The sequence below is a fragment of the Nicotiana sylvestris genome, chromosome 10, assembly GCF_000393655.2.
Source record: "Nicotiana sylvestris chromosome 10, ASM39365v2, whole genome shotgun sequence".
In the NCBI taxonomy this organism is placed as follows: Eukaryota; Viridiplantae; Streptophyta; class Magnoliopsida; order Solanales; family Solanaceae; genus Nicotiana; species Nicotiana sylvestris.
This window is the reverse complement of record NC_091066.1, coordinates 60,537,214-60,558,031: the sequence shown is the minus strand read 5'-3', so window position 1 is coordinate 60,558,031 and position 20,818 is coordinate 60,537,214. Positions and strand designations below refer to the sequence as shown.

Sequence of the window (20,818 nt, the reverse complement as noted above, 5' to 3'; positions counted from 1 at the left end):
CTGACCCCTCTGCTGAGATGAACTCGCAAGATGATGAGGGCACTGCCTCAACATATGACCTATCTCACCACACTCATAACAACTCCCAGGTGCTGGAGAAGGGGAATTAAGGGAACTCCTCGCACCAGAGTGACTAGCAGATGCACTCAGCATAGAAGAGCCCTGAACCGTTGGAGCATGGGACAAACTTTGCGCTGGAAGGGCACTAAGTGATGACTGGCCCTGATGACAAATGTGAGAACCATGACCTGATGATGCCCCACGATAACCTGGGCGAGCTGGCTGAGCATGCCTGAATGGACAACCTCTGCCATGCTGAAACTGACCCCTCGAAGGAGCCTCTTGTCCTCCCTCTCCTCTCGCTCCTGGCGACGAACAGACTGAATCTCACGGGCAATATCCACAACCTCCTCGAAAGTAGAACCAATCACCCTCTCCACGGTCATGAGAATGAAAAGCTGATAAGTGAGGCCATCAAAAAACATCCTAATCCTCTCTCTATCTGTCATAACCATCCAAATAGCATGACGAAATAACTCGTAGAACCTCATCTAGTACTGCGTCATAGTCATCTCTCCCTGACACAACCACTCAAACTCCCTACGTAGTTCCTCTTTGCGGGACTGCGGCACATACTTCTCCAGAAAGAGAACAGAGAACTGCTGCCAGGTAAGGGTTAATGCACCAATAGGTTTATGCCTCTCAAAAGCCTCCTACAGAGTAAAGGCAACTCCCGAAAACTGATAAGTAGTGAAAGTGACCCTGTTAGTCTCCAGAATACCCGCTGTACGAAGCATCCTCTGAGACTTATCCAAGAAGCCCTAGGCATCCTCGCCCTCTACACCACTGAAGGTCGGAGGCTGAAGTTTACCAAACCTATCCAGCCTACGCTGCTCATCCTCCGGCATAACAGGAACCACAAAGCCTGAGTAGCTGCAACCGGCTGGGCTGGATGCGCCCCTGTCGTCTGAACCCCCGCACGACCTGCTCAGGTGTGCGAGCGGCTGGAGTCAGATTGCCTCACCCGGCCTGAGAAGTAGTTGCGGCTGTAGTGGCTGAAACCACCTGAGCTAGGCCAATGTAAACTGATAAGATTTGTGCCAAGGCCTCCTGAAGACCAGGAATCATGATGGGCAAAGTTGGTGCCTGAACTTGTGCTGCTGGAGCATCCATAGCTGGGACCTGGTCTTGAACTAGGGCAGCTGAAGAATCTACAGGTGCTGCCCTCGCTGCTCTGCCTCTACCATGACCACGACCGCGTCCTCGGCCTCTGGTGGCCCCAACTGGTGGCACTGGTGGTCGTCCATCCCGTCCTATAGCATGGTCCTCACCATCTGTGAGAGAATAGAATAACAAAAGTTTAGTACTCGGATCAACAAGTTCGCACGACAAGAATTTCAAGAATATGAAATTTTTCCTAAAGGTTTTGCAACCTCTCGAGGATAAATACTGACGTCTCCGTACCGATCCACGAGACTCTACTAAACCTGCTCATGACTCATGAGACCTATGTAACCTATACTCTGATACCAACTTGTCACGACCCTAACCCCGAACCCAGTTGTGATGGCGCCTCTCATAAACACAAGGCCATCCAATTAAACCCAATTCACTTTTTAAATAGTTAAACAACATAAAAAAGTCTAAAACATGATTTAATGATACTAAGTAGCGAATAATAGAAAATAAGTCCGGAAGTACAACCCGACACAGCCCTAACCGGGGTGTCACAAGTCACGAGCATCTAACAACACTAAGTCCTCAAATGTAACTACAAAGTTTAAATACTGAACTAAGGACATAAAGGAAAGAGATAGGGAGGAGCTCCGGGCTGCGAACGCCAACAGCTACCTAAAGACTACTCGAAGATCTGCCTGAAGCTGGAATGAATCAGCACTCGGGAGCGGGACCAGCTACGCCTGAATCTACACATAGGGTGCAGGGAGTAAAGTGAGTACCCCAACTTAGTGAGTAACAAATGTAAATAACGACTGAAAGTAAGAAAACACGTAAGGCACAAGGCATTCTATAATGAAGCAGTAAAAATCATTTAAAAACAGTAAATCAGTGAAAGACAGGAAAATTCTTTAAGTCAAATGTAGTTTCATGAAAAAACTTTTTCAATGATTAAATAGGAAATTGACAGTCAATTATGAAAAGTAACATATAAAGGCTCGCCCCTCGGGCAACATCTGAGAATAGTACCAGCCCCTCGGGCAATCACATAGAACAATGCTAGCCCCTCGGGCTCAATCTCACATCACAATAGGTACCCGCGCTCACTAGGGGTATGCAGACTCCTAGAGGGGCCTCTTACGACCCAAGCGCAATAACAAGCCATCTCGTGGCATCAAAACTAGGCCCTCGGCCTCATATGAATCAAGCCACCTCATGGCGTACATATCTCAGGCCCTCGGCCTCAAATCAGTATCAGTGTTTCCTCATAACATAGGCCATCGGCCTTACTCAGTCAAAAATCCTCACAAGCTACTCGGGCAATAGTAAAATAGTGTTTCTCAGCCCAAACTTTATTTAAAATAGCATTTAAGTCATAAAAACGGAGTAAACATGGCTGAGTATGAAAACAGTGAAAAATAACATGACTGAGTTCAAGTAATGAATCAAAACAATGAGGAAATATGAACAAAAATCCCCGAAGGGTTCAAATAGTTGGCATTAATCCCAAATATGGCATTCAACCCAAATCATGAGGATAGCAAATAAAATTTAGTCAAATACGCGGTAAAATCATCAACTGGGACGGACCAAGTAACAATCCCCAATAGCTCTTGACCCCACGCCCATTATCAAGCATGTATCTCACCTCAATATAGCACTACGATGTGCAATCCGGGGTTTCAAACCCTCAGAACATCATTTACAATCATTACTCACCTTGAGCCGGCTAAATCTCTAGCTCGCGACGCCTTTGCCCCTCGAATCGGCCTCCACTTGCATCGAATCCATCCAAAATTCAGAACGAGGACGTCAAAATATTTTAAGGGAACGAAGCCCAAGCGAAAACAATCAATAAAGGGCATAAATCCCGAAATTACCAAAACTCAACCCCGGGCCCACGTCTCGAAATTAAGAAATTTTTACACCAATAGATTCCTTATCTTTCCATGAGTTCATACCTTTCAAAAGTTCTAAAATCCGATCTCAAAGGTCCTTCAAATCCTCAATTAAATGTTTAAATTTTCAAGCCCTAGTTCTTCAATTTTTGGCTAAATTTCCATGATTTTCTAGGTGGAATTCACATAATAATCGAGTTTTTAGTCCAAAAATTCTTACCTCCAAATGTTACCCTTGAATCCCTCTTCAATCTACTACAAAAATCTCCAAAAACAATCAACTATGGAGGAATAAGCCCCAAAATCGCGGACAAGACGAGCTTAAAAATATTTTGCCCAAGCATTTATTCCTTCTTTGCGAACGCGGTCAAACCCTCGCGTTCGCGAAACACAAATTTACTTTGACCAATTTTTCTCCTACGTGATCGTGACCAAGCCCTTGCGAACGCGATGCTTTACCCAAACGAACCTCCGCGAACGCGCTCTCCCTCCCGTAAACGCGATGAATAACTTGACCTTAAACCCAGCTGACCCAAATTCCTCTACGCGAGCGCGAAGCCATTCTCACGAACGCGATGCTTCGTGAACGCGAAGCCCTTCTCACGAACGCGAAGGCAAAGACTCCACTGATTTCCTCTGACTCTTCGTGAACGCGAGGGTCCACTCGCGAATGCGAAGAGTAAAAACCTGCAACTTCTGCAATTTTCTAAACTCCAAAATAATCCGATTGACCACCCGAAACTCACCCGAGGCCCCCGAGACCTCAACCAAAGGTACCAACATATCCTAAAACCTTATTAAAACTTGTTCCAATCATCAAAACTTCTCAAACAACATCAAATCACCCAAAACACATCTGATTCAAGCCAAACTTTCTAAAATCTTCTGAATTCCGCTTTTGATCAAAAAACCCAACCAAACCACGTCCGAATGACCTAAAAATTTGCACAAACATCCCACATGACCCAACGAAACTATTGCAACTCTCAGAATTCCATTCCAACCCTATATCAAAATCTTGCCTACCAACCGAAAATCGCCAAAATATCAACTTCGCCAATTCAAGCCTAAATCTACTACGAACCTCCAAAATTTATTCCGATCACGCTCCTAAGTTACAAATCACCTCCCAAAGTTAACCAACCCATTGAAACTCACATCCAAGCCTTCTAACACATAAGTTAACATCCGATTGACTTTTTCAACTTAAGCTCCCTCAAAAGAGACTAAGTGTCTCAAACCTTACCAAATTCCTTCTGGATTCGATCCGACCATCCCGATATCGCATAACACGGATAAACAAAGTATAAAGAAACATAAATGGGGAAAACAGAGCAGTAACTTATGAGACGACTAGTCAGGTAGTCTCACTCAGCCTTCCGACTCAAAGTTTCAGCCATTACGTTGGCCTTCCTCGGATGATATAATACGGTGATATCATAGTCTTTCAAACACACTAACCATCTACGCTACTGCAAATTAAGATCTTTCTATTTGATCAGGTGTTGGAGACTCCAATCGATATAGAGCTCACATGGAACACCGTATTGATAGTGCCTCCAAATCATCAACACATGAACAATATCGACCAATTCTAAATCATACGCATGGTAATTATTCTCATGAACCTTCAACTGCCAAAACACATAGGCAATCACACTACTGTCCTACATTAATACCACGCCAAGATCAATACACGATGTATCATAATACATGATGTAAGATCCCTAAATCGTAGGCAACACCACCACAGGGTTGTAGTCATTACAGTCTTGAGATTCTAAAAGCTCAACTCACAACCATCTGAAAAGAGCACCCTTCTGGGTCAACTTGGTCAATGGGGCTAAGATATATGAAAATCGTTCCAAGAACCGACAGTAATAACTTGCCAAACCCAAGAAGCTCCGAATTTCTATAGTTGAAGTAGGTCTAGGACAGTTCTGAACTGCCTCAATCTTCTTAGGATCTACCTTAACGGCCTCAGAAGATACAACATGGCCCAAAAATGCAATCGGGTCCAACCTGAACTCACACTTTGAAAATTTGGCATATACAATCCCTCAAACTCTGAAGCACGATCCGAAGATGTTATTCATGTTCCTCTAGACTGTGGGAGTAAACCAAAATATCATCAATGAAGAAAATCAGAAAAGAATCCAAATAGGGCTTGAACACTCGGTTCATCAAATCCATAAAGGTTGCTGTGGTGTTAGTCAAGCCAAATGACATTACTAAGAAATTTTAGTGACCATACTGAGTCCGAAAAGTTGTCTTAAGAACATCCGATGCCCTAATATTTAACTGATGGTAGTCGGACCTGAAACCAATCTTTGAAAACATCATGGCTCCCTGAAGTGGATTAAATATGCCATCAATCTACAACAACCAATAGCTGTTGTTGATAGTGACTTTATTTATCTACGGATAATCTATCACATCTTCATCTTTCCATCCTGCTTCTTTACAAACAACATGGGTGCACCCCAAGGCGAGACACTCCATCTAATAAATCCATTATCAAGCAAATCCTGAAACTTCTCCTTCAATTTGTTCAACTCAATTTAGGCCATAATACGGTGCGCTAGAAATGGGTTGCATGCCCAGAACCAAGTCAATGCAAAAGTTTATATCTCTTATCGGGTGGCATCCCCGACATGTCTGTAGGAAACACCTTTGAAAAGTCACGTAGAGCTGGGACTAAATCTATGGAAGGAATCTCTGTACTAGGATCACAAATATATGACAAATATACCAGGGACCCCTTCTCAACCATACGCCAAGCCTTCATATAAGAAATGACCCTACTAGTAGACTAGCCAGGAGTCCCTCTCCACTCCAATAAACGCAACCCCAGCATGGATAATATCATCAAAGTTTTGGCGTTACAGTCCAAAATAGCATGATAAGGTGACAACAAATCCATGCCTAAGATCATGTCAAAATTAACCATTTCAAGAAGTAGAAGGTCTACCCTAGTATCATAGCTCCCAATAGAGACCAAACAAGCACAATATACCTGGTTTACTATAATAGAATCCCCAATAGGAGTAGACACATAAATATGAGAGCTCAAAGAATCATGAGACGCATCCAAATATAAAGAAAAGTAGGATAAGACAGATGAATAAGTGGAACCCAAAACAAATGGAACTAATGCATATCTATGGCAAACTGGAATAATACATTTAATGACTGTGTCCGACAACTTTGCTTTAGGTCTAGCTAGGAATGCATATAAATGGGGTAGAGCCCCACAATTCTAACCTTTGCCCTCGGACGGCCCCTAGCTGACCACCATCTCTAGCTGCCTAACCACCACCTCTAGCTACCTAACCCCTACTTCTAGCTGGTTGAGTGGGCTGTGGAGCAACCCATGCCAAAATCATGGCACAAGTACCTTGCGGTGGTCTGATGCTCCTCAATCTAGGACAGTACCTCTGGATGTGACCTGTGTTGTCATACACAAAGCAACCCCGCGGTTGACCTAATTGCTGAGTCTGATATGATCCCTGATGACCTGAATGACCATCATAGTAACTCTCACTGATAGGATCTGAAGGTGTGGTGAATACTGGATGCTCATGATGAGACCCATTAGAACCACGACTCCCCGAGGCACCATGTGCTACATGAAGTGCTGACTGAATCGACCTGTGAGGATAGCCTTTACCAAATGGACACCTACCTCCAGACGAGGCACCACTAAAACCACCAAAATCATGAGGCATCTTCTCATATATCGCTCCTCTGCCTTAACCATGAACCCTCTCGATTCGTACAACCGAATTGAAAGAGATATCATTCGCAGTCTTTTTGGCCATCTGCAGCTTGATATGATATGTAAGGCTATCTATGAATATCCTAACCCTCTCTCTCTTAGTAGGAATCAAGATAACTGCATGGTGAGATAGGTCCATAAATTTGGTCTTGTACTAGGTAACAGTCATACTACCTTACTACAAATGCTAAAACTGGTTGTGGTAGTCCTCTCTCAGAGTAGAAGGGATGAACTTCTCCAAGAACAACTATTAGAACTCATCCAAAGTACGTGGAGGTAAACCTATTGGTCTGCCTCAAACATAGTCCCGCCACCATCTCGTGCAAAACCAGTCCTCTAAAACACTATAAAGTCGACCTCATTGGACTCCACAATACCCATGTTGTGGAACACCTTGCGGAAACAGTCCAAGTAATCATGTGGGTCCTTAGAAGGTGTACCACCAAATGTATAAGAAAGAGCTTGGTGAAATTGTCCAACCTCATCAGCCCCTCCGATGACATAGCAATCGACTCTATGGGATGTATATCAATAATTGGCTGAACTTCTCCAATTGTTGGGACAGCTAGAGTCTAATATATGGGAGTCATCTTCTCCGGTGTGTGAGTAGCGAGATTCTTGGCTCCTCCCCCACCCTAAGAGACAGCGGATTCCATAAAAAATACTCCGGCCTGTGCCACACTATCCATTAGGCTCACTAGATAGACACGGGTATCCTGAAGTACATGAGTGGCTATGAACCCCTCTGAGACCTGAGCCGGTCCAGGTGGTGAAGGATGAACAAGGATCTCCTCCTCTTACTTGATCTGAGGCTCTGCAATATGTCTTTCTACATGTGTTTTAGGCTTAGCTCTGCCTCTACCTCAGCCTCAACCCTTACACCTGGTAATGGCTGCAACTCAAGGCTTCGACTCTTACTCGACTATGAATATTGTGCGTGTCCTCACCATCTGCGAGGGAATAAAAATAAAATAGTTCAAACTTCAATGATAGAATAAACTTGCACGATAGATAAAGAAAGAAGCGAAATTTCCTAAAGCTCTATAGCCTGTAGAAGATAAGCAGAGACGTCTCCGTACCAATCCTCCAGACTCAACTAAGCTTGCTCAAGACTCGTGAGACCTAGTCATCCTATTGCTCTGATACCTACTTGTTCATGACCCAAAATCCCAACCATGGAGCTGTGATTGTGCCTAACATCCACTTGCTAGGCAAGTCGACGTTAGCTAGTAATTTACCCATTTTTAGCAATTAAAGCAAAACATTAATAATATGAAACTGAAATTATCCAAAATAGATGCAACAAATACAACATAGCGCAGTATAAACATATCCTAAAAATCTGGAGTCACAAATACATAAGCATCTAAAATACTAAAAACATGGTCTAAAATAAAATATAATACTGTCTGAATCTAGAATGACGGCAAAACATGATAGAAGGGGACTTCAAGGAATGCGAACATCGAGCAGCTCTACCTCAAGTCTCCTATAGCAGTTGAATCTGAGCAGTCTCCACTGTGCATCTCTAGGACGAACACTAGGATCTACACAAGAAGTACAAAAGTATATCATGAGTACAATTGACCCATGTACTCTGTAATGTCGATCCTAACCTCGATGAAGTAGTGATGAGGCTATAATAAGACACTCATAATAAAATTGTACGAATAATAATAACAGAATACAGAAATAGAAATAAAGCATTAAAATCATAAAAATGGACTTGAAGGTCATCTACCAGAGGACCCCTGAATAACATGATCTCAAATTTCATATCATAATACCGAGATAAAACTCTATAACTACAACACAACAAATCTGTTGCAGTCTGTAACGCGATCCCAACACAACACATAATTATTGTAGTGAGTAGCTCGATCCAAACATTAAACACAATAATTGTTGCAGCGTGCAACCCAATCCCAACATATAACACAATAATTATTACGATACGCAACACATTACCAATATCAACTTGTAATGACATGGCTGGTTGTTTCGAGTATTGTAGCCCCGGTCCCTAATTTATTACTTATTCTATGTTCATTTGTGTCTATGTGACTTACTGGGGTGGTTGGTTTAGTTCCGAAGATGATTCATAATGAATTGGGATAATTAGTCCCACTATTGGAAGCTTAGGTTGAAAGAGTTGACCGGATATTGACTTATGTGTAAACGACTCTAGAATAGAGTCTTAATGGTTCTAATAGCTTTGTATGGTGATTATGGACTTAGGAGTATGTCTGGATATTGATTTAAAGGTCCGTAGGTTGTTTTGGCTTGAATTGGTGAACATTGAAGGTTTGGAAGGTTGAGAAGTTTGGCTGAGAGTTGACTTTATTGATACGGGTCTAAGATATTTGTTCTAGTAGTTGGTGTAAGTCCCTTGTGTCATTTATGACTTGTGTGCGAAATTTGAGGTCAATCAGAGTTGGTTTTATAGGTTTTGGCAATGGTTTTAGATGTTGGAAATTCATTAGTTTCGTTAGGCTTGAATTGGGATGCGATTCATGTTTTTGATGTTGTTTGATGTGATTTGAGGCTTCCACTAAGTTCGTATCATGTTTTAGAATGTGTTGGTATGTTTGGATGGGGTCCCGGGGGCCTAGGGTGAGATTCAGATTGATTTCGGATTTGAACTTGGCTGAATTTTTTTATGCTTGGTGTGATCACACCTGTGAGAATGAGGGACACAGGTATGGAGTCACAAAAGTGACAGGAGGACTACATGTGTGGAGGTTGGCTAGGCTGAGCAGAGGGCACAGATTCAAGGCAATTTCCACATCTGCGAGCCCGCAGGTGCGCAAGAAGTTTCGCAGAAGCGGGTCTAAGGCAGGAGAGCTGGAGTCACAGAAGTTCCGCTGGTGCAGAACTTGGATAGCAGAAGCGGACCTGCAAAAGCAGGATTTGGCCATAGAAGCGGCAGGTCGGGATTTTAATGATTTTTCACAAAAGAAAGTTTTTTTTTTCGTAAAAGCAGAACCGCAGGTGCGGTGGTTGAGCCCTAGAAGCGAGATTGCTGGGCAATGTTTAAAACCGAAGGTTTATGTTGATTTTCTCATTTTTTAGGCTTTGAAGTTCGGGCTAAGGGGAAATTTTGAGAAATTTCTATCTAGATTGAAGAGATAAGTGACGTTTGATCACTTTTGTCCATTAATATTGAATACCCATTGATTTTTACACCTAGGTTATGTGTGTTTAAGGTAAATATTGGGGGATTTTTGGGTCTATGTATTGGAGAATAAGATTTAGGGATCTAAGGATCGATTTGTGGTCAGAATTGGATAATTTTGGTATGATTGGACTTGTAATTTAATGGGTATTTGGAGTTTGCAAATTTTGTTGGGTTCTGAGGCATGGGCCCGGGGTTGATTTTTTGGGTTGACTTTTTTGAATTTGGTTAAAGACCTTAGCTTTATCATATGGAATTGATTCTTATAGCTTGTATTGATTATATTAAGTTATTTGTGACTAAATTTGAGTCGTTCAAAGGCTGATTCGCGAGGCAAGGGTTTGTTGGATCATTGAGTTGCGCACTTTGAGTTAGTAATACTTCTAAACCTTGCCGAAAATATGTATTATGGGTTTTGTGTTTAAATGACACACATACTAGGTGACGGGCGTGTGGGCGTGCACCGTGGTAATTATGATCCAGGTGGATTCTTATATTGTGTTGTTATCAAGTCGTATTTTATCTGTTTATACGTGTTAGAGTAATTGAGTTGTGATTCATATTAGAAATCATGTTTAGGCTATGTGGTTATTTGACAGAGACCTACTGAGGTTATTTCTGTTATTTTTAGTTATTTGCTTTAACTGCAATTATATACTTAGTCATGATCCTTCATTTGCATATCATATCTCACTCTCTGTTATCATTTACTGTTACATCACATGTTATTTTTTTTCGGGCTGAGTAGTACGAGGTTGTAAGTCTTGAGACTTGAGAGATTGATGATTGAGGTAGGACTAAGAGCTGGATTGTGAGAGTTATTATAAATCGGGATGCATTCTGCATCAGTCCTTATTAGCTTATTTATTATTGTGAATGCGGTTGCACGCCGCAACATGCCTTATTATCTTATTTGCTATTGTGAATTCGGTTGCATGCCGCAGCAGGCCTTATCGCTTTATATTAGCGCTTGGGAAGGATCCGCCTCTCCGGGGTCTGACATATAGCAGTAAGCGCATGCATAATGATATATATATATATATATCACACATGCTTTGGTAAGGGGTTGATGCCAGGCACCCGTATAGTGTTGAGCAGTTGTGTGTGTAATAAGTGGGAATTTAGATAGATTGACTACTCTCAGGGTGTGAGTGCATGGAAATATCACTTTGATACCGTACTTTTGACATGCATATTTGCTATGTATGCATAGAGATACTATTCCTCATGCTAGCTATACTTGACATGTTCTTGTAAGTGTGGGTCTTTAATTGTGAACTTGAAAGCATGTCTAAATTTCTGTACCATGAACGAGTTGAATATGGAAGTTTCTCTGAGTTATTACTATCATTCTCATTGTTATATCTGTCTTATCATTATATTGGTTCTGACTGTATCCTTCTAAGCTCATCATTGTTTTCAGCCCAATGTTAGTTCTGTTACTTATTGAGTACAATGGGTCAGTTGTACATATACTACACTCTACACTTCGTGTGCAGATCTAGGTACATCTAGACATAGTGATTGCTAGATTGGTGTTAGTACCTGCTCGGAGACTTTGAGGTAGCTGCTATGACGCCCGCATACCTTGATTCTCTTTCCTTTTATTGTATTTAGTATTGTTCTATTATGCAGATAGTACTAGATTTTTGGTCTATGTTGATACTTAGTAGTACTCATGTACTCGTTGAGGCTAGGTTTTGGGAGGGTTGTAGTAGAGTATCAATTACTTTTATCAGATATTTATGAGATTTTCCGCCGCTGAGTTTATTAAATCATGTTTTATTTCAAATGTTTTAATGTTATGGGATTGCCGGCTTTCCTAGCAAGTGTGTTCGATTCCATCATGACAGGTTGGAATTTTGGGTCGTGACAAGTTGGTATCAGAGCACTAGGTTGCTTAGGTCTCACGAGCCAGGATTAGGTTTAGTAGAGTCTTGCGGATCTACATGTATACGTTTATACTTATCCTTGAGAGGCTACTGAACCATTAGGAAACTTCACTTTTTAGTACTCTTATCATGCAGATTTGTTGATAAACTGAACTTATATTTTTATATTCTCTCACAGATGATGAGGACACGTGTGATTGGTTCAGTAGACGACCGCCAATACCATAAGCTAGGGTCATGAGAGGCTGGAGCAGCGGTAGAGGCTAAGGTGACGCTCGTATTGCAGCTAGAGCAGTACCTGTTGAGCCACCAATTGCTCCAGCAGAGGAGCATATACCAAATGTTGTTGAGCTAGTGGGACCAGCTCAGGCACAAGCTATGCCCATTGTGATTCCAGGCTTTAAGGAGGCTTTCGCCCAGATTTTGATAGTATGCATGAGCCTTACTCAGGCAGTTTTAGTTACAGCTGTACCAGCCACTTCTTAGGTGGGGGGGAGGTACTCAGACTCTCGCTGCCCATACTCCAGAGTAGGTAGCTTAGAGACTCCAATCACTGAGGGTACTACCATCCTAGTTGGTTGCTGCTACTCGGGCCTAGGTTGGTCCACCTATTAGTGATGAAGAGTAGAAAAGACTACAGCAGTTTGGTAGGCTTATGCCTCCATAGTTCAATGGGACAATGTCAGAGGATGCTCGAGATTTTATAGATAGGTGCCACCGGATCCTTCCTGTAACGGGCATTTTAGAGACCAGTGGAGTTTCATTTACTACTTTTTAGCTATAGGTGCATCCTATAGATGGTGGGAGGCCTATGAATTAAGTAGACCAGCCAGCGTTGCACCACGTACGTGGCATGACTTCTCAGTTCTCTTTTTAGAGATATTTTTCCACAGGCTCGCACAGAGGAGTTGCATAGGTTGTTTGAGCAGCAACGCCAAGAGGGTATGTCAGTGACTTAATATGAGAAGAGATTTTCAGAGTTGATCGTCAGGGGGTATGGTTGGTTTCTACTGAGAGAGAGAGGATTATGAGGTTCATTGATGGCCTCAACTATGGATTATGCTTCATTACGGCTCAAGAGGTTGCAACAAGTGCGAGGTTTGACAAGGTGGTTGATATTGCTAGATGTTTAGATCCGGTTCTTAGCCAGGAGCGTGAGGAGAGGGAGGCCATGAGGCTTCTTAGTTCAGGCGATTTCAATAGTGTCTCATCTGGAGTACAGTCCCATCGCAGCAAGTGTCGTCCTTATAGGCCTGCTCAAATGGCTCGTCCGCTTCATCTTGGTGCATCAGCTAGTCATGGTTCATACAGTGCTCAACCGGGTTAGTCAACTTTCAGTGCCCTCCAAGCTCAGAGTTCATATCGTTCTCCATCAGTTCAGGGTTCGTCTATAGCAGGTTCTTCTAGTTGTTATTCTTGTTCTCGAGGTTCGATTCAGTCCCCAGTGCCATTTTCTGATCGAGGTTGCCTTAAGTGTGAAGAGTTGGGGCATGTGAGAAGGTATTGTCCCCGCCTTGTGGGAGGTCCAGCTCAGCAAAGAGGTCAAGATATGACTTCCACACCAATTACTTCACCCCCCGCTCAGCCAGCTTGGGGTGGGACTCAGGCAGTTCGAGGTCGGTCACGTGATGGTCATGCGCAATGTTATGCTTTTCCTACCAGGCCAGAGGCAATTTCTTCTTACGTTGTGATCATAGGTATTAATTCAGTGTGCCACAAGGATGCTTCCATATTATTTGACACTGGTTCCACTTATTCTTATGTATCATTGTAGTTTGTTCATTATTTGGATATGCCCCGTGATTCATTAGTTATGCATGTTCATGTGTCTATGTCAGTGGGTGATTCTATTATTGTGGACCATGTGTATAGGTCATGTTTGGTGACTATTTGGGGATTGGAGATGAGAGTTGATCTTTTACTGCGTAGCATTATTGATTTTGACATGATTTTAGACATGTATTGGTTGTCACCATGTCATGTTATTCTGAATTGTCACACTATGATTGCAACGTTGGCGCTGCCGGGATTGCCTAGGATTGAGTGGAGAGGTTCCCTAGATTATGTTCCCAGTAGAATGATTTCATACTTGAAGGCTCAACGGATTGCTGAGACGGGATGTTGGTATTGATACTCCTACAATTGATTCTGTCCCGATAGCGCGAAACTTTGCATATGTATTTCTTGTTGACTTGTCGGTTATGCTACCCGACATGGACATTGATTTTGGTATTGACTTGGTGCAAGGCACTCAGCCCATCTCTATTCCTCTGTATCATATGGCACTAGCGGAGTTGAAAGAATTGAAAGAGCATCTTCAGGAGCTACTTGATAAGGAATTCATTAGTCCTAGTGTGTCGCCATGGGATGCACCTAGTATGCAGTTGTGCATTGATTATAAGCAGGTGAACAAAGTTACAATTAAGAACTACCCACTACCGCACATTGATGACTTATTTGACCAGCTTCAGGGTGCTAGAGTGTTCTCTAAGGTTGATTTGAGGTTTGGGTATCACCAGTTGAAGATTCGAGATTCTGATATTTTGAAGACGGCATTCAGGACCCGCTATGGTCACTACACATTTTTTGTGATATCTTTTGGGCTGACTAATGCCCCAGCATCATTTATGCATATGATGAACAGTGTATTCTAGCCATGTCTTGATTCTTTTGTCGTGTATTCATGCAGCAATGAGGAGCATGAGCAACATCTGGGGATTGTACTACAAACGTTGAGGGAGAAGAAACTCTATGCTAAGTTCGATGAGAAATTGGGATTTTTTTTCTTCCTTTTTCGAATTAGGTCTAAATTAAAAGTAACATTGTTTTTGGTTTAGGGTGTCATGATCTAGTTAATTAGCAGTCTTGTCCATTTGTAACTTTTGAAAAAGTTGAAGGGCCTTTTTTTCAAATGGAAACATACTGATTTAATTTGAAAGACGTTTGGCTTTACTTTGATTAGAAAGAAGTTACTTAAGTGATTTTATTGACGATTCACAACTCGTTCATATTTATTTTCAAACTCCTACACGAAAGTTGATAACCAATGGTCCAGCACTTTTGAAAATATAGTTAAGCAACACGAAGGGTATCCATCAAACTCTTTTTCCTTAATTAGTATTTAATTGTGGTGTCAAATGATTGTAAAGATGAATAAGTCATGAAAAATGATCATTTACTGGCAAATGCAATCTTTCAAAGTGTTGTATTGCAGATTTAAGGACCGTCAGAAATTTTATAGAAACGAAAAGTAGCAATTATAGAAAAATAACGTACATTATTTTCTACAAAAAATACAAACTATTTATCTGTATAGCCGTGAATAGTAAATCAGACAGGCTTAGTAAATCAAACAGACTCAGTATGCATTGTTGTCATCTCAGTTTTTGGACTTTTGTTCTTCTCCTTCTTTGTTTGCCTGAACTCTCCGTAAAAGTATGAGACGAAACCCCAAAGAGAAAGAAAAAGAGCAAGGCCCTTTTCACCTGAAAACTTTTCCCTAAAGAAAACTACAGCCAATACCTCAGTAACAGGAAGTAGAACTGCGATCATAACCCCGGACATCAAAGAAGATGAGCAGTATATGACTCCAATGACACCCACAAAGAAGCACTGCCAAATAATAGTAGTCCATATTACCACTGTATAATATCTAGCTGCTCCGGGGTTATTTTTTTTCGCCTCCCTTGATATTGCCTGCAAATTTCTATCAATATCTTAATCCTTGCTCTTTAGTGAGATAGGGTATAGCAAAAACAAAGTTAAACCCAGGAAGTATCTATGATACATCATCTTTTAAGGTAAATATGTTCGAATCCGATGCTGCTCCAGTTTACATATATTTTTGACATATTCAAATTTTGATATAATGCATCATGTACGCAAAATATCTAATCAATAAATGTATTCCATGACAAAAGAGTCTTCATCCGTATATGTGGGATATGAATAGTTTTGGGTTTCAAGCTAGTTCTTTCATTAATGTCCTACTGCTAAAGTCAAACTCACAACTCTTAGTTATAAGATCAGAAAACTTTATGGGAAATGAAATGAGGAGAAATAAATGAAAAAAAAGAAAAAGAAAAAAGAGAGGTTCCCAAGTCCCAACGAGTATAAGAAATCCTAAAACAAGGACTATTGCTCGTTGGTGAAAGCCAATAGATCGTCACCTAAAGAGAAGTTGATAGACTTCTCATTAGAATGCCTTAGGGATCTAGCTAATGGTAACAAAAGATAAATATTTTACGATCTCGATTTCAATATATGTGACGTAATTTGCATCTTGACTCGAAATTTAAGAAAAATAAATTTATGAATCTTGGGTCTTCAATATATTTTATAATATTTGTGTATCTTTAAGACTTTTCAAATTTGTGAGTTTAAACTTGCATAACATTGTGTAGTAAAAAAAAATTCTTATTAAGGGCAAAATTAACGAGAAGTTTAAAGTTAAATACTTTTTAATGCAGAACTGTGTAAGTTTATCTGAAAGGGACTAATACTGAAAAAGATTCAAATTATTTACCCTTAAAGTATAAAGTTCTTTTTATAAGGTTATCAAATAATATATCATAAAATTTACCTGTAATTTTCTTGCAAATAACTTAATTGTGTAAAAAAAATTATGCATAGAATTTAAACCCGCAAAAGAATAGCGTAAGATAAACTGCAACAGGGAGTAAGATGCTTGGGTAGTGACGAGCTTAAGGGGGGGGGATACCTGAAAGTCGTTATTGACGATCATTCCAACAGTGCAAAAAGCCGTAGCAGCAAAACACATGACCATTTGAATCTCCAATACTAATGTTGCAGTAATAGCTTGCTTTGCCTTCAAGTAAATCAACTCAATACAAGGCAAAATGACTCCATATAAAGCTGCGGCTAGAAGTGTCATCATAAAGCCAAGAATATAGGCTTTACTTGTCACACCCTTTGGCCGATCACCATTAGATCAAACACCTAATAAAACAGCACCATCTGTCAGCAGAACCACTGCATTGATAGAGTAGGGTGTGAATTTCAGCTTTACTATGAAGAAAGCACATATTGCCGTGAAGGCAAGTTGAGCGGCAAGAAGAAGTGAAGAAGTTGACACGGGAAGTTTTGACCCGCCCCACGAATAGAGAAAATCATCAAGACCAGTGACAACGCTAATGATGAATGATGTGATGAAAATTCGGGGTGTTATCATATAATACTTGGCGTTAGCGCCTTCGGTTTTTCGACTATAGAAGTATAGGATGGCAAGAGGTATAAGGGTGAATGGTCATCCAGCAGTTTGTAACCAACTGCTAAACCATACTCTTGAACCTCCCTCGACATAATTTAAATGCATCATTAGAGGGCCACCACAGATACCAACTGCGAGTATTAAACAGTTAATTAGTAGGAGGAATCTCCTCATAGTGGTGCTTAATCCTTGATGTTCCATACTTTTTTTCAAGAGATTTGTCTGCTGCTCAGGCTGAAGGTTTTCTTCTACTAAGGTTTGGGTTTTTGGACCTGTTGCAGTGATGAGATCTGTACCATGCTATTTATAATTGAGAAGCAACTTAGTACATTCCCATGATTTGTTTCACGACATGGAGTGGCCTACTTTAAGAAGGCTTTCTTATGATTTAATTAGTTGCGGTACTATTAATTTTCATATGATTCACAAGGAAGTATATACAATAAAAAAGTATAAGAGCAAAGACCAAAAAAGCAATGATTGTGAGTAGTTTTGTTATTAAATTGCAGGGTTGAATTTTGCTTTTGCATTAATGAAGACAAAAATATGGAGTAAAATTAACAAGGATGGGACAAACGTGATTTTAGTTAAGAATTGAATAATTATGAGTGGGTCGGTAGAATTTTGCATTTCCACTTGTGAAGAGAAACATATGTATAATCACCCATAAAATTAACGTGTGTTTTAGTTAACTTTGTTCGAATTGAATAAATAAGAAAGCGTGTCCAGAACCAGAAAGGACTCAGACCTATCTCCGTTCCGTCTATACGCACTTTTAAATGTTTCAGTTGCCACAAATAAATGTGAGACATGTTTACAACACGACCAATTAAAACAAAGAAATTAAGAAAAAGAAAATCAAAACTGGATGGCGTCTGGGTTTTTTATTTGATTCATGTGCTAAAAGACTGTTATGACTGAGCTGATCAGCAATGTTGTACCTTTGAAAATGTTGGTGTCCGTGTAACTCTTATATTCTTTAACTAGTAAAGTATTGTAACACAAATTAGTGAATTTTGAAATAATTTAATCGAGATAGAAGAGTTATTATTTTTTTTTATGTATTTCCATACAAAATGATTCTATCTTGGCTACATTCCAAATAAAAACAGTTTTTTTTTTAGCAAACAGGAAATATATATATATATTAAAAGTTAAGGAACATGCAGTACATTGCTTTCATAGTTAGTGTCGCATAGCACACTTTGGTTACCTACGCTTGCTAAATTTTTACAAGCATCATAAGATAGAAATTTTCCAAAAATATATATTGTTGTAGTTAGTCACTTTCTACTAGCCTTTTTACATCATCTGGTCGTTCCACAAAAACTTTTTCCTTCATTAGATCAGCAGTTGCCTTCTTTGCCATTTGATGACTACCTTATTGCCTTGCCTGAACTCGTGCTGGATGGTTGGCTCCTTCTGTTGGTGCATTAACAACCTGCATTTGTTGACAATGTTAGCATAGAGTCTATTACCTTGTTGGATTGACAGGATTACCTCCGTCGAGTCTATTTCGATTTGGAGAGGGAACATTCCCCAAGTATGAGCTGTTTTAAGTCCTGCTAGTAATGCTTTGATCTCAGCATGCAGTGAACAACGTGCATGAGCTGATTTTGCAAAGCCAACTATCCAGTGCCCATTGGCATTTCTGATTACACCACCCAGTCCACATTTTTGCAAATTTTTGTTGAAGCATGTATCTATGTTTAGTTTGAACCATCACTTTGGGGGTCTATGCCATTTAATATTGATGTGGATTTTTGGAGAAGTCAGAATACTATTTTCGGTTAAGAGACGAAATTCAGTAGCCCTAGCAATGATATGGTTGATATTGATAGGGTTTTTGTATTGTTATCGTTGTTGTTATTCCTGCTAATCCAAATGTGCCAGATAGCAAAAGGGAAAAAGAGATTCCAAATTATAAACGCATTTTTCATCGTGTAGTCAAATTTTTTAGTTGGATTAACCAATGATCACCATGTTTCTTATAGAAGTTTTGCCATCCAATGTTGTCCCAAAAATATTTACTAGCTTGGCAGGTAAAGAAAATGTGCGTTATGAACTCTTCAATATGACATTTACATATAGGGCAGTTTGGGTCAATATTTAAACCAATTTTAGCTAGATATTACCTACAAGGAATCTTGTTATGAAGGCATTGCCATAGAAAGAACTTAATCTTAGTTGGGCATGTCGGATCCCAAATCCATTTTAAATCAATTTGCCTGTCCATATTTGATTCCATGACAGTGTAGCAAGTTTTGCTTGTAAAGAAGCCTTTTGTAGTGAGAGACCATATTGGGATGTCACAATATGGTCTTTTAAGACGGATATTAACCTTGAGGATGTTATCCTTGATTTCATTGGAAAAGTTGAAGGATATATTGCAAAACCTCCAATTTTTACCATCAAAGATGTCATTTATTTTTAGTGAGTAATCCGTTTTTAATAAGGGGCCTTCTATTGTTTTCCTAAAACTTCCCAAATTCAGAATCCAATAGGTTTCCCAAATGTTCATGTTTGATTGGTGGTGCAGTAACTAAATAATACCTTTGGATCATATATCCCACCCTATTTGAATGCTTTTCCAAATGAAAGAACTTTTGCTTGTGGCATAACTAGTAGCATAATAACTAATGATTAGGTTTGCCCATGGAGTAGTAGCGTTAGTAAGGATTCTCCATACTAGGCTAGCAACAGTACATAGATTCTTATCTTTTGCACTGTGGAGTCCAAGGCCTCCCTTGCTTTTAGGTTGACAAGTGCTAGACCATTTGATGAGGTGAATTCTTTTCCTCTCGTTGGTAGTTCCCCATATGAAGTCCCTTTGTAATTTATCAATTTTGTTAAGAATTTTTGTAGGGAGTAATGTGTATTGCATATAATGGTTTGAGATTCAGTTTAGACAAGGGAGGGAAAGGGTTGTCCCTCCAGCTATATTGATAAAATTCATTTTTCAAGCCGTTAGTTTGGCTCTCATTTTGTCAATTATGAATTGATAATCCTCCGGCCTAGGATATTTGTTTAATATAGAAAAACCTAGATATGTGCCAAAGGAGTCACTTTTTTTAATACCCAAACTATTGGTAACCTCCTTCATGAGAGTTTGGGGACAATTGCTAGAAAAGACAATTTTGAATTTAGAAGTGTTGATACATTGCCCTGATAGATTACAAAAAAGATCTAATCCTTTCTGGATTGCATGGCATGATTTCATATTGATTTTGGCCATAAGGGTAAGATCATTCGCAAAAATAAAAGGTGGGAAAATATTGGACTTTTTTTCCCTGTGGTTATTAGATCCCAATTTCTAATATCAACTTCAAGGTTTATGTATCTTGACAACATTTCTAGACAAAGTATGAAGATATACGGGGATACAGGATCCCCTTACCTGATTCCCCGACTTGGTGCAAAAAACTGTACTAATGGAACCATTAACTAGAATAGCTATGGAACTAGTTGATATACAATTTAAAAGGAGCTTTTTAAATTTTTGAGGGAAATTGAAGTATGTTAATGTGTGATGAACAAATGGCCATTCTAACCGGTCAAATGCTTTTTCTAGGTCAATTTTAAGGAGCATGTGGCTTTGCTTTCCGTTTAATTTATGTAATTTGGAAACTAGTTCCTGAATTATAATAGCATTATCAGAGGCCCTTCTAT

The 20,818-nt window shown here is 40.1% G+C and overlaps 1 pseudogene; it reads right to left on the bottom strand.

Annotated features, from left to right (window-relative positions):
- Positions 1-15,150: 15,150 nt before the first annotated feature.
- LOC104241977 (purine permease 1-like) lies at positions 15,151-17,406 on the bottom strand (annotated as a pseudogene).
- Between the last annotated feature and the right edge of the window lie 3,412 nt (positions 17,407-20,818).